This window comes from Quercus robur, chromosome 1 (assembly GCF_932294415.1).
Source record: "Quercus robur chromosome 1, dhQueRobu3.1, whole genome shotgun sequence".
In the NCBI taxonomy this organism is placed as follows: Eukaryota; Viridiplantae; Streptophyta; class Magnoliopsida; order Fagales; family Fagaceae; genus Quercus; species Quercus robur.
The window spans coordinates 13,472,182-13,487,740 of record NC_065534.1 but is presented as its reverse complement, the minus strand read 5'-3'; positions in this window follow the sequence as shown (position 1 = coordinate 13,487,740).

The window sequence follows — 15,559 nt, the reverse complement described above, 5'->3', positions numbered from 1 at the left end:
TTTCCGAGCAAAAGTCACAGCTATAGAAGAGAGTAAAGACTTGGATGAGATCAAAATCCAAGAGCTAACTAGATCTCTCCAAACATATGAGCTGGGATTGCCTTCTCATAAATCAAGCAAATCACTTGCTCTTAAAACCATAATTGAGAGAATGGTCAACTCCTTCGAAGAGGATGATGTGGAGAAGGAAGTATCATTCCTTGCAAAGAACTTCCAAAAATTTCTGAAGATGAAAAATAGTGGGAAGCCTTTCAACAAAGGGAAGTTTTCATCTTACAAGGTTGATAGGAAGGAATTCAGGAAGAAAGATGAGAAGGAGCCTCAATCTACTCAAGGAATCACTTGCTTCGAGTGCAATGGACATGGACATGTCAAGAGAGAATGTCCTAATTATTTGAGAATGAAGAGCAAGGCATATGCCACAACTCTCAGTGATTCAGATTCTTCCAATTTAGATTCAGAGGATAGCTATGATAAAGAAGGGAATTTCTCAGCATTTATGACCATTACTCATGTTGAATCTTTAGAGGACTTGAATTTGCTTGTGCAAGAACTTGGGGAGCATAGTGATGAGGAATCCATGGGAATTGTAGAAGAATCGGATGCTGAAGTAGATGAAGATACAACCGCTCTTCGAGAGAATTAAAACTCTCTCCTTGAGAAGTCAGGAGAGTATGCAAAGGTGGCCAAGGCAGCTGTGAAGGAGATGAAGAAAGCAGAGGAGGACTATAGAAGTCTCCTAGTAAGATATAAGGAGGCCAAGTGTGAGATTGAGACATTGAATGGTGAGTTAACCGAGGCTTACACAAAGGTGAAATTTCTTGAGCTTGAAGTGGTTCAAGCCAATGCTAAAGTAGAGCGAGTCTCCTCCAAGAAGCTCAATGAAGTCCTTGCTCATAAAAACCTTTCTCCAACAAAGCCAAATTGGGATACACCGAAGAAAGTAGTTCAGCTATGAATATCTCCAAAGAAGTGAAGTTTGTGAAGGCCAAAGAGCAAGTTGTAGTTGCCCCTACTGTGGAGAGAGCAAAGGTTGAGAAAAAGAAGAATGTGGCTAACCAAAGGGTGTTGAACAAGCCTCGCAACCAATCAACAGTCAGTTCTGAAGCCAAAGGGAGATCACCGTCAAAATCACAAAGAGGTTCGAGAATGAACCATGTATGCCATCATTGTGGACTTTAAGGACATACCAGACCTAATTGTCATAAGCTGAGAGCATTGAATAATGCTAGGGATCAAAGGTCAAGAGGACTAAGAGATGACAAGAGGAATTGGGCTGTTAGGCAACCAAGAAGTCAAAATGGAGATTACGGTGTGACAGATGTAATGAAGATGATTGAGGCATTCACCACATGTTTGGAAAACTTCAACAGCAGGTTTGAAGGTCACAATTCACGTACCCAATCCTATAGGGATATCACCCCAAACGCACATGACGTGTGGGTGAAGAGGGGTACTCATGCATGATTATCTCCTATGTCCATGCATCAATACTTCCAATGCTTAGGATCATAGGTTCATGCATCATATCATGCATTGTTTTCTATTTATAGTATGTTTCTTTTACAAGTTTTGCTTTTACTTGTTGTTATTGATCTTACTTTTCTTGTTCTGTTTTTGAGTTTGTTCAAAATTCAAAAACCCATAAAAATTGAAAAATCTTCAAAAAGTTTGATCACTTGTTTTTGTGTGTATCACATGTGAGTTTGGCCTAGTACCTTCGTACTAATGGCGTAGTGCATTTACGAGTCTAGCTTGTTATGTTTGTACATATATCTATGTGGGAGAAATCTTGAAATCTATGTGTGATTGTTGTAAATAGATCTTCAAACTTGTCATGAATGATTGGTCAATAGTCTTGATGGTCTTGATACTTGCATGGACTTGTGCCTATATCTCTCCCCACTTTATTTTTATGTTTTTGCTATAGAGCTCTCCAAATGTAAATCTCCAAATGAAAAGAGATAATGAGCTACAAAAGCCTATCGCACATACTAGTATTTGACTAGGAAAAAGGGAAAGTGACTTTTGTATTAAAATGTATGGTGCCCAAAAAGGCAAAGGCTAACTCTGCATGTTGAAATATCAAAAATTTCAAGCACCGATCTCAAAAAGAGATGTATAATCCAAAAAGGATCAATTGTTATGTTTTATACAAAAGCCAAAATGAAAAGCTTCTAAGTTTTGTAATCATTCTCTTATGGGAGGTCATATATGTTCATTTCTATAATTGAGATTGACCACTTGATTTCGTACCAGTTGTGTATGACTTGATTGAATTGATCATTGAAGCTTCACTCTGGTCTATGAACTATTCCACATTTGATACTCACACACAACACACAAGACTTTTTTCAGATAATGTTTATCTCATTTGTGTGATTGTACATGTTCAAATGTGATGTGTATGCTCAAGTACTTGCTGATCAAACCCAAAAAGATTTTTGAGTGTTTTATATATTTTTGAAAGTGATTTTATACTTTTGTGCTTTTAGTTTTTGTTCAAAATGCATTTTTGTGTTTTTTTTCAAAAACTGGTTCAGAGGTCTTTTTGTGAGAAGCTCGTGACTGAGAGCTTCCCGCGAAATGTGCTTAAGAGAAATTAAAAAGTCACATTTTCATACAGAAAGTCTCGCTACTACCTCGCGAGTATTTCGCGACTAAACTCTTCTCACGAAATGTTTTTAGGCAAAAACTGAAATTTTTCAAGTTCATACAGAGGCTATTATGACTATCTCGCGACTGTTTCACGACTAAAGGGTTCTCATGAAAGCTTCAGTATGTCTCGTGACTTTCTCGCAATTGTTTTGCTACTTTCTAACCCGCGAAAAATGCGTGTTTTTAGTTTTTATGTAGCAGATGTGGCAGGTTTTCAAAAATTCTTCACTTCCCTCACTTAGACTTTCTCGAACCCATTTCAATCCAAAACCATTTTTCACTTACACCTCCTAATTTTCAAGCAAAAATCTCTGTAAAATCACTTCAAGGTATGTTTTCCTAAACATTTTCTTCATATTTTTCTAAGATTATGCAGTAATTTAAGTTAAGGTTCAAAAATTGGGGATTTTCGAAAATTGGGTTGGGGTTCTTAGTTCTTGTGATTTTTTTTCAAAATCTTTGATTGGGCTGAGTCCCATTTGATGTTTGTGTATCTATGTTGGCCCCTTGAGGCATTCTAAGCTTGTATTGAGGCAGTTTTCTACATGTTCATGCATTGTTCATAGTTGGGATTCACTATTGCATGCTAGGTGTTTGACAGAATGTCCTAGTGACATTCTTGTGTTGAATTGGACTTAACTGAGTTCCAATGCTTGGTTTTTGTCTTGAATGATCATGTTTATTACGTTTTAGTCAGTGTTTGTGTGTTTTACACACTATGTCCATTTTGTGCCTCAATGCCATGCCATGCACACTCTAGGCACACTTCATGCATCTCATGCTACATCCCCATGCATCACATGCTGCACATACATGCATCAGCACAGACACACACATGCACAGTGATTCACTTCATGCATTTTGCTTTTGGTTACATGGTTAAACACTTATAGCATACTGTTTTGTGTTTGTTTTGAGTTGTTTTTGCTCTGTTTTTAAGTTGTTTTACTTTGTTTTGAACTAACTTGAATCTAATCAAGTTTTGTGTTTTGCCTCTGTGTCTGTACACTTGTTTTTGTTTCTTGTTCTCTGTGATATTTGTGCAGATGTCTCCAACCAAACATTCTGCGACCAAGAAATCCACAAAATGTTCTCGCACTGATTCTGACAATTTCAAGTCTGCTGAGGCTGATATGAAATACAATGACTATTACAAAAGAGCAACCATTATTATGGAGAGGGTGGTCCAGCTAGACACCCTTGAGGACACCTTCATCCCTGAGGTGTTCAAAGAAAGGACTTGGATCAAGCTATTGAACCCAGTTGGGGTTGTCTACTCAGAGATCATAAGAGAATTTTTCTCAAATGCCACTGTGGAAGGAGACCATGTAGACTGCTGGGTGAGTCACAAAGAATTTGTGATTACAAAGGATAGCATTCAAGAATTTTTGGAAATTCATCCTCCCTCTAAACCAATCTCAATCCAATATGAAGACAGTTTGGGATCAACTGAGGAGATGGTGGAAATACTTGGTGGAACATCAAAGAAGTCATCCATGAATACAATCCCATTTTCACCGGAGATGAGGGCTTTGGCATATGTGATGATCCATAACTTGTATCTAGTCACCAACCTCACTACATTGTCAGCTCCAAGGACAAAGTTTTTGTACGATCTCTTTACTCACAAGGAGATTGATATATGTGGACACATCTTCCATCTGTTGAAGAAAAGCATTGAGAGGCAAAATTCCAGAACATTTTTGCCTTTTCCCATACTGATTATAGGCCTAATTGTAAAGACAAGGCTCAAACTCCCGAGTGGTCTGACAATAGTTCAGAAGGACTATCCCATTGGTGCACACACAGTGACTAGGAGCACAGCTCATATCAAGGGTTCCAAAACAGGTGTGCATACGATACCACAGGATCGTGTTGAGGGCGAGGGTGGAGATACAGAGGAGGAGATTGATAGATTCACTTTTGCTCTAGAGACTTCAGCATAGCCATCCTCTTCTGCACCAGCACGAGGACCCGACAAACTCGATCGCCTCTTGGATAGAGTGGACCAGATGTTTACAGTGCTTACCTCCCATGTACAGCACACTACGGCCTAGTTTGCGTACGTCTAGGGAAAGATCACTGCATTGTCTTCACAGATCAATGACTTGTCCATGGCACAGGGATCTGATTTAGAGTCTGATCAGTTCTAGCCTCTTTGGCCATTCCGGTCAAAAAGGGGGAGAAAATTTTGAGGGGGAGCTTACACATTTGAGGGGGAGCAAAGCATAGACCATAGCCTAGGCATATAATCTTTGGTTCATACAGGCAATTTAGCTTTATTTATGTTTTGGTTTAAGCTGTTTCAGTTTTTATAACTCTTGGATAATTGTGTTTACTAATTTAGTACTCTGTCTTTAATTTCAGTTTATATTCAGTATGTTTTGTTTACCTTATTGCTTTGTAGCTTCTTTTTGTACTCTTAAGATATTGCCTATATGTCTTAAGTACCTCACTCTTGTGCCCTAGTAGGATCTTGTTCCAAGATGCATATACTTCTTGTATTTTGCATTGGTCGAGTGTTGGACATGCAATTGATCTGTGGGATTGTTCTTTATTGCATTGTGTGTCCGGATGAGCATTTACTTGCTAAATGTTCATTGTAGTCATACTTCAATGACTGATCCTATTTGATCAAGTTTTGCTTACATGCTTTAGTGTGTTTACTAACTTGATCACATTTACTTGCTCATATTCGTACCATGTATTCAACTTGTTATAAGCTTAATGAAAGTTTTTTTGTGTGCAAGCATTTCAGGTTACAGGTATATAAGTGCAAGTGCTTTACAACTTCTAGATTAGGTGTGAGTGAGTTTTGTCACTGTTCCCAAACTCACGTTTAAGTCTAGAGTCTGTTATAGGGTTTTGTCACAGAATAGCCAAAAGGGGAGATTGTAAAGTTATGATTTACAACTATGTATTTTGTTGGCTTTTATTCCGTGCTAAATTTGATTGTAATTATATTCAATCTTTTGTACCCTGTATTTATTGTGGAATTTGATTGTAAGGGTTGTGTGATAGAGAGAGAGAGTGTGAAGACTCAAGCAATTAAAGCCAGAAGATTTCTCGCAGGTAGCTTATGACTAAGCATCCCACAAAGTGAAGCATGTGCCTTGCATATGACTAGAATGTGAAGAGTCAGTACAAATGGAGATAGTTGTGTTTCACGAGTAGCTCGTGGGTAAGGCCTTCCCGCGAGACACCCGCAGAACATTCTGTTCTGCCAGACTGTACTATTTGATACACACTTTCTATACCCACACTATATATACTCACATTACCCACAAATGTAAAGGAGTGCTTCTGAGAGAAAACCCTAGCCAAACACCTTGAGAGTTAGAGATTGTTATACCCACAATCCTCTACACAATAGCTTGTGGATTTTCCTCAACTCCTACCTCTCCATTTCCATACCATTGAGAGGTTGATAGTCCAAACACTTAACACACCCTTTTAGAGTGTCAAGTGATCGTTTGGTGCTGCTGGGAAGCATTGGAAGAAGCCAAGGATGGCAGATGCAACATGGAGCTTGTTGCAGGATCCAGAGAGCTAGACAAGACACGGTTTCGAGAAGCCTTGTTGGAGTAGGAGCTTGGAGGGCTTAGGTACAGTGGGTAGATTAGGCTTGGAGGGTCTCTTGCTAACCCATGTATCCCAACTGATTGTCTAGTGGATCGATTACCGCTTGGAGGGTGGCGGAGAGGTTTTTCACCCAGTTCTTTGGTTTCCTCTTCGATAACACATCGGCGTGTTATCTGTGTTTGCATTCTTCTTCCCTACTCTTTTACATTTCATTTTACTGTTGTGATTATATGAATATGTGTTAGAGTATCCTGGTTTTTTATCCGCTTGCATTTACACTTTTCCACACTTAGAATTAAGTTAGTGTAAAATCTATCAAGTCGTAACTTTTATTTGGGGGTCTAAACAGCTCTTGTGTTTTTTTTTTTAACACATTTTCGAGCTTTCATTCATCTTGTGGGGATGGATTTGGATGGTGTGTGGTGGGGTCATTGTTGTAGAACACTGCACCTATTACCTTGCTACATAAAATGGTGAATAGCTTGGAAATTAAATGAGAGGGTAATGCATGTAGAGAAGTATTATTTAAAATTCAATTTCATCATGAGTAATGTTAAAAACAGTTTTTTTTTTTTTTTTTTAAATTGTTGGTATAACCTGCTATGATTAGAATAATATCACTTTCATCTGGATCTATGAGACGTACTATTTATTGTGCACCACCATATTAACCATTGTGAAAAAGAAGGTTGTAAATTCAAATATTGTGTTACTAGTCAAAATATTTTGTGATTGGCCACAATTGAGGAGAAAGATTGAGATCGTTTACTTGTTGCAGCCAGTGAAGTTGCCTGCTACTTGGCATCTACCCTTCCATTTTGACGGAGGAGGTCCTAGTCCATTGTCGTTAAAACTTGGAGCATCCATATAAATTCCTAAAAAATAAGAGGAAAAAGGAAAGATTATGAAATTTATCAAAACTATTCCATGTAATAAGGATAAAGTCAAAGCTCTTTGAGAAGTCTTAATTTATTACCTGAGTCTAATACACCAGCAATAATATTACTTTCAATTTGATGATTTCTCTTCAATGTTTGAGGCATTCTTAAGATATCTCATGATCTTGTTGTATGAAGTTTCCATATTCTACTAGGAAATACCAACACCACATTTTCATTCTCTGTAAAGGATGCATATATGCATATAAATTACATAAGACAACCACCCCCAAGAGGAAGAAAAAAAAAAGAAAGAAATATTTTGTAACATGATGTTTTTAGTGTGCACAGTGCACCTCGCAGTTTTTGAACTTCATCTAGCAATAGCTTTGCTGCAAATGCATTAAAACTCTTCGTATAGCTATGTATTTTGGACTACTAGGCAATACTAGCATTGTAAAATGACAATACTCGATGGTTTAATTGTGTACCCAAATGTTACAATATGTTGCATGCGTTGTGATGTCATATTATGTTATATATATGGATTATACCCTAAAAACTAATTTTATATGCATAGAAAAGCCTAATGCTATACGTATTGATCGGTTACTAACAATTATGATACCCTCCCCCACCACTAAATCTTTGATCCATGTATGGATTAAACTCTACACAATTTATTTTCCATAAAAATGAAAACCAAATCAAGACATTGATTGCTATAGAAAATCTTGGTACTGGCCAACAAATCAAGGGTTTGATTGCTAGAAAAAATCATGGGATTAGATTCCATTATTGTAATGTATCATCATGAAAGGTATACGAGAAAATGTAGTGTTTTGGGCCTTGATCTTGTAGATGTTGGCTATCAGGCTGAATCATGGAAACGCTAATGTTTTCTTTCTTTTCTTTTCTCTATATTTTATTTATAAATTTCTATATGAACTATTCCATGTATAAATTACAACCCAAAAAAGAACTATTTCATGTAAGAAATAAAAGGAAAACAAGTATAGTTTAAAATTGAATATGTGTAGATGTAAGCATGCAATGTGTAGGGACAGCAATGTGTTTGTGCCTAAGGCCAAGATTTTGAGTGGCTTTTTTATATATTTAAATATTAATTAAAATAATATTAATTTATTTTTATATAATTTTATTTCAAAAATTTTCTTAATATGGGAGAGTTTTAAAAATTAACTTTTATTAATTGAGTCCATTTTTGGGGCCTTGATTTTTATTTTTTTTGGAAAGGTAGGAATATCTTAACTGAATATATTCTACTGGGTAATGAAGGGGGCTTTATTTAATTTGAAGCCTTTAGGTCACTACCTTAATTGCCTAAAGTGTTGAGCTAATCCTAGCAATATTTAGATATTTAGTCATCCAACTCACTCTTGAATTACTGAAGAAAGCACGTTGTGTTGAAGATCAGCAGTACTGGTTTTTGACCGCAGTCCCTCTCCCTCTCCCTCTCCCGTAGCAGCAGCACTGGTTCTTGACCGCAGTGTCTCTCCCATATACACAATGTAAGCCTATGTGATAAATGAAAAATAAATTTATGATTAGTGAATGGAAATTATAAAATTTAAATAATAAACTTAATAACTGTGTTCATACAAATTATAAAAATATACACATTTCTAAATGTGTCACTAGAACCATGAGTGAATGACCAATGAAGCTGCGTAGCCAGAAGGAAGAGGGTGATCATAAGAGTTCGAACCATTTTTGATTGCATGCGATACTGCTCTTCTCCGGCTTTCAATACTGCTCTTCCTTTCTCTCTTGCTCCTATATTTATAGTCAGATTTTTTCTTAAAACATCCCTAGTTTAATTTTTCTTATGTGTGTTTCTTAATCTGGTGGAAATTTTCGTGCTAAAATGCAATCTTTGACTTTTTCCAATTTCCGGTTAGATTATTGCATAGACCAATTGCAAGCAAAGGTGTTTAGATGTAACTTCATTATAATTAGTTACAAACGGTTTCCTTATTAGCCTTTTTAGCTGTTAAAACAGAGACTAAAGACTGAAAATTTGTTCTGTATTGAAATTTTTCTTAGAGAAGTTTCTTCTTCATTTAATTAATTAAACAATGTACAATTCCTCAATTTTTTTTTTAAATGTATACATTAAGAGTCTGTTATTTATATAACTAAATTTAGTGTTAAAACTAACTCCTAAACTAACCGTTCGTTATTAGGATGTTATGATCGCTCGGTTTGTGGACTGGCTCGATTTTTTCCCTGAAAGCTATCTATACTATTCTTGTATTTGGTCAAAGTAAGTTTGCATAGTCCTAGTAGTAATAGGACTCTACTTTGGCAATGTATGATATGCACTAGAAAACCAGGTCCTACTTGGTTTAGGACTTATAGTATCCGACCTATGCTAGTGTGTGTATATATATATATATATATGCATAGATTCTTTCGTATTCAGTTAATAGTATCTTAGAGAGAGGGTTAGCTGAATAGGAAAAATAGTACAAGAATAGTGCAAACACAATAGGTGCTCTATTCTTTGTGAGAGAGCCAAGGGTGTATGATGTATTTGGGGCATGGGTTTTGTGAGAGTGCTATGTAAATTTCTTATGTCTTTTTTTCTTCTCTCTTCTTTAATCTTATGTTAATGAGTGTATTTTTCACAACAACTATCTATAACATGATTTCCCTCTTTGATTTGGACTTTTATCAAGGTCAAAAATACCTCATTTAATAACCAATGATTTCTCCTACGAATGTTTTAGGAATAGGGTCAATAACATCAAAAAAAATTGAAAGTTCAAATATGTGTGTAAACACCCTTGAACGTTTAGACCCCCAAATTACAACTTAACCAATTCAAGCATTATGTCAAACAACTAGTGTGCGGAAAATTAACATAAGCTATAATATGGAATTGGTAAAACTATCTAAGCCAAATTAAAATCACAACCCACAGCAGATAATAAAAAGGCAAAGATAGAGAGGAAGGAAAATGCAAACACAAAGACAACACGCGATGTGTTATCGAAGAGGAAACCGAAGCCCTCGGCGTAAAACCTCTTCGCCGCCCTCCAAGCGGTAAACAATCCACTAGAAAATATAGTTGGGATACATGGACAACAATAGACCCTCCAAGCCTAATCTACCCAGTGCACCTAAGCCCTCCAAGCTTCTTGCTCCAACGAGGTTGCGCCGAACCTTTTTCTTTTCTAGCTTCCCGGATTCCGCTACTAGACCGTAGCATCAACCAATGAAGATTGGTTCCTTCCTAACTGCTTCCCAGAAATCCAAACAGCTCTCTCACAGTAATGAAAATGGTGAGAACCAGGTTTAGTAAGATGCCTCTCAAGGATTTGACAATGGAGAGGAAGAGAGTTGAGGAATTTGAAGAGACTCTAATGTATAGATTGTGGGTGAATCAATCTTGTTTTTCTTTAGGGTTTCTCTCTCAAAATTCTCTCTAGAAACTCTCTTACATTTGTGGGTAAAAGAGGTATTTATACTGGAGTGGGAGAGGAATGTGAAACGTCAGGTTTTACAAAACAGGGGTGGCTCGCGGCTTGACCTCGCGGCTTGACTAAGTCGCGAGATCCAGTCGCGAGATAACCGTATGGCCAGTTGTCCTGTTTTGTCCTGTAGTGCTCCAGCTAGCATGACTGTTCACCTTCTGGCATGCTTGGCACGTGTGCTGCGTTTGGCGGCTTGCAGCCGCGAGTCACCCGCAAGGCCAAGCCGCGAGTCTCTGTTTTCTTGCACACTCTTAAGCAAATTTCACTCTATCTCACTCACTATCCTTACATCAAACCCATCTAAATACAGGGTTACTAAATGCTGAAATACAAGAAAATTTGGCACGGAATAAAGCCAATTAGATGGTTGAATAAATTCAACCTTACAATCTCCCCCTTTGGCTATTCCGTGACAAAACCCTAAAACAGACTCTAGACTTAACATGTGAGTTGGGAACAGTTGAACAAAACTCACTCACACCTAACTCTAGAAGCTGTGAAGCACTTGAATCATATGAACATAAGACTCCTGAAACACAACAATACACCATGATCATTGTTAAGCAGAAAATCGTGAAATGCATATGAAACAGGCAATATGTGATCAAACAAAGATGGAGTTAAGAAACAAACCATGGCTTGATCAACCAAGTGAACACCACAAGGTAGTGATCACAGTGCTCATTCACACTTGGAATGAACACAAGGACATATAAGTTAACAAGCACAAGACAAGATACTTGTATGCTCAACACTCAACCAATGCATAATACACAAGGTATATGCATCTAGGAACAATCTTACAAAGGCACAAGAGTGACAGTACATAAATCAAAATGCAAGACATTTAGATATAAGTACTGATTTCAACATAGCATAAAAGGCTGCATTAAGCAAGGTACAAACCATAAAGCCTACATAATATGCATAAAAACATTAACCCTAAAAGCTTACAAAAGCACATGGGTACAAACCACAATATATCAGAATAACATCAACAAAATATATAAAAGATTAAACCAAGAGTATAAGTTATGAGTTGGAAACAAAATACACCAAAACCACAGTGTATCAAAACCATATAAACACTAAAATAGTCCAAAAACATAAACCTATAAGTTTAGAGGATAAGACTTAAAACAAAAGTATGACAAAAGTATTTGTGTACTCCCCCTATCACTATACACACTTCCCTTTGAACTTTCTCCCCCTTACTGAATGCTCTCCCCCTTTTTGGCGCGAATAGCTAAAGGCTGTCGTCCAACTTTTGTTGAATAGCGTCTAGCTGATTCTCCATAGTCTCGAGACGTATATGGACATGGTTGTTTGTGGAGTAGAGAAGTGCCACAATCTCATCAATGCGTTTCTGAATATGCTCAAGTAAACTGCCCACTCTATCAGTATGAGAAGCAGTCTGTGCTTGCAGGGTACTAGCTTGTGGAACTTCAGGAACAGCATGCGAAGTAGATGTGGTATGTGCAGGTGTCTCTGACTCAGGGGAAAATGGAGTAACCGGAGAGATGTATACACTCTTTGGTGTTTTAAAGGAGTGACTTCTGCTAGCTTGAAGAGTGTACATGGAAATAGGACGCTGACGGGTCAACATTTTGCCATCTGTAGGAGGAACAATGCCTTCACGAAGAATGAGTTTCATGATGAGACTGCAAAATGGAATGATTCCTCGAGCTGCAGTTCAAACCGCGGTCTTCCTCAAGGTGTAATAGATGTGAGCACATATATCAATGGGGGCTCCTGTAATAAGATCACAAAGGAATAGAGCTCTCCCAAGATTGATGAATGTAGTGTTGGACAGTGGGTAGAGATTGGTGAACATGATCAACTTCAGTGTGGTCAGCTCTGGTGCAAACTTTGCGGTGCTGATGGATGTTCCTGTATTGGATACTTTATGATCGAATCCTAGGATTTATAGAATTTCTTCAACCTCTGGAGTTCGATCATCATACGGAGTTAGATCCACATTCTGAGGTCTAGTGATGCCGAGAAGATCTGCGATGGAGTTTGGGGAAATAGCAAACTCTTTTCCTCTGACCCAAAAAATAAGTTCAGCTCCAAGATCAGTTGCATTGGAGAAGCATTCTTTGACCAGCTCATCCATTGGATCATCAAAGTTCCCAAACAAGTTTGCCCAATCTCGTTTCTCAAAGATTCGAGGAATAAAAGTGGTCCCTAAGGTGTTAAACTCCACCACCCGTTCCACTATGGGAGTTGACTTGTTAAAGATGTTTGAGTAGATGTGTGAGGTAAGCGGAGTTCTGAACCTCTCCTCATTGGGGTCTTGAGAGGCCTGTGATGATAGTCAAGTCCTTTTAGCAACTGGTGTTGCTGGATCGTTAGCAACAATGTCTTTACCCCTGGAAGATCGACGAGACATCTACAAGAGAATAGGCCCACAGCAAAGAACCAACAACAGTACCACACAAGATAAATATCAACATGATTCAATACTAATAGAAGTGAAAAACAGAGATTTCAATACATAAATAGAAACTAAAGATAGTGCAGACCCAACCAAACTTCCAACAATACTAAGGTGCACAAAATGGCAGGTGCAGCAAAATGGTGATAGCGCAAAAAGGCATAGAGAGACAAAATCAAACAGAACTGTCAATGAGACAGTTTACCATGACCGTGATATGCAAACAAATACAGCATTCGAACATTAAGAACAGATATCATAAAACATGCCACAAAAGATATGAGCATGGGAAAAAATTTCAAAATGAAATAACAGAGCACCCAAACTAGAGCACATGGTTGTGAAACACACATTATGTTAATATAAAAGCACAGTAAACCAATGCCGAAAACCAACATCAACACACAAACAAGTGAAATGAGCAAGTCATATAAATACCAAACCCATTTAACAAAAGATTTTCAGAATCAACAACAGGCAAATATCAGAACAATGAAAAAGCACATTGTGACCACTCAACATGAAAACAGATGAAAACAACAACAAACATAACAAGCCATACCAATCACACAAAAAGAGGAATGTTTCGAACACAATATCAATCCAAATGGTAATAAAAACATCCATGAAATAGGGAAAATGAGATGAGGAAAACAAGACCCATACCTTTTCCTGATGATTTGGATAAGAAATGAAGCACCAATTAGGTTTGAAAATAGGGAAAGTTTGGGAAGGAGACAGTTGAGAGAGAAGATGAACAGTCACAAAAGTTCGAGGGAAAACTGAAAAAGATTTAAAAATTGCCCCTATTTTTGCCAAACACGCATTTTTCGCGACTGAAGAGAGTCGCCAACAAGTCGCCAGTTTAAGCCGCCAAAACACTCAAAGACAAAAGTTTGAAAAAATTTTCTAAGTGTTTTTCGCGACTGGAAGGTCTACCCGTGAAAGAGTCGCGAGCTGAGCCGCGAAAATCTCTGAGTAACCCTCGCGACTGGACCTTCCACTCGTGAACAAGTTGCCAAAAATGACCCGCGAAGACGCGACTGATGCTCACGACTTGACTTACCCGCGACTGAGCCGCCAACACAGGGCAAAACTGGGTTTTTGAAATTTTCAGATTTTTAAACAAAATACTTTCCAAAAATACCTAAAAACAATTAAAAATCTTTTTGTGTTTGAATTAACAAAGATTGAGCATGTGAAAAACACATTTCATCAAGTACAATCACACAAATGAATACGGCATTTATTGAACATAAACTTGTGTGTTGTGTGTGGATATCAATAGTGAGATAGTCCATAGTCTAATGTGAAGTTTCAATGATCAATTCAACCAAGGCATACACAATTAGCACTAGATCAAGTGATCCATCTCAATTATAGAAATATGTATATATGACCTCCCACAAAACTTGATAACAAATCTTGGAGCTTTACATTTGACTCCACTTTCAAACATAACATTTGATCATTTTGATCTTTTGAGGCAATCACCTCTCATTATGAGAGTGATATTTGATATTTCACTTTAATGAACAAGCCTTTGGCTTTTTGAATAAACATTCTCTTTAATATAAGGTCGCTTACCCTTTTTCCTAGTCGAATACTAGAATGTGTGACATGTTTTTGCAGCTCAATATCTCTTTTCATTTGGAGATTTACATTTGGTGAGCTCTTTTTAGCAAAAACAAAAATAAAGAGTGGGAAGATATATAGACACAAGTCTATGCATGTCTCAAGATCAACATAACCATTCACTAATCATTCATGACAAGATTGAAGATCTATTTACAACAATGACAAAGATTTCAAGATTTTTCCCACAATGATATGAGTGCAAAGAAACAAGCAATGCTCGAAAATGCACAAAGCCATTAGCACAAAGGTACAAGGCAAAACAAGTTTTGAGACAAAAGCTCAACAATGTCAATCAAACATTTTGATTTTCTCATTTTTTATGTGATTTTTGGATTTTTGACACTAGAAGAAAAAGATTGATAAAAAACGAAATAAATTAAAAGTATGCACAAGTAGACAAGCAAACCAACCAACAGCAAAAACACCAAGCAAACAAACAAACATCGTCGCAAAGCATAGGAAGTATTAATGCATGGACATGTTGTAATGCTTATGCATGAGTACCCTTTTTCACCCACACGTCACTTGCGTTTGGGGTGATTTCCTTATAGGATTGGGTACGGGAGTTAGGGCTTTCAAACCTTCGTGAGAAGTTTTCCAAGCAGTTGGTGAATGCACCAATCATCTTCATCACGTTCATCATTCCGGGATCACCATTCTAATCTCTAGATTGTTCACCTGCCCAATCTCTTCTATCATTTCTAGGTCTTCGTGACCTTTGAGGAGTTGCACTATTCTTTGCTCTCAGTTTTTGACAATTTGGTCGAGTATGCCCTTGAAGTCCACAATGATGACACACATAGGTTGATCTAGGACCTCTTTATGGTCGTAGACGAGACTTGGCACAAGATTCAGACCTGCCCACA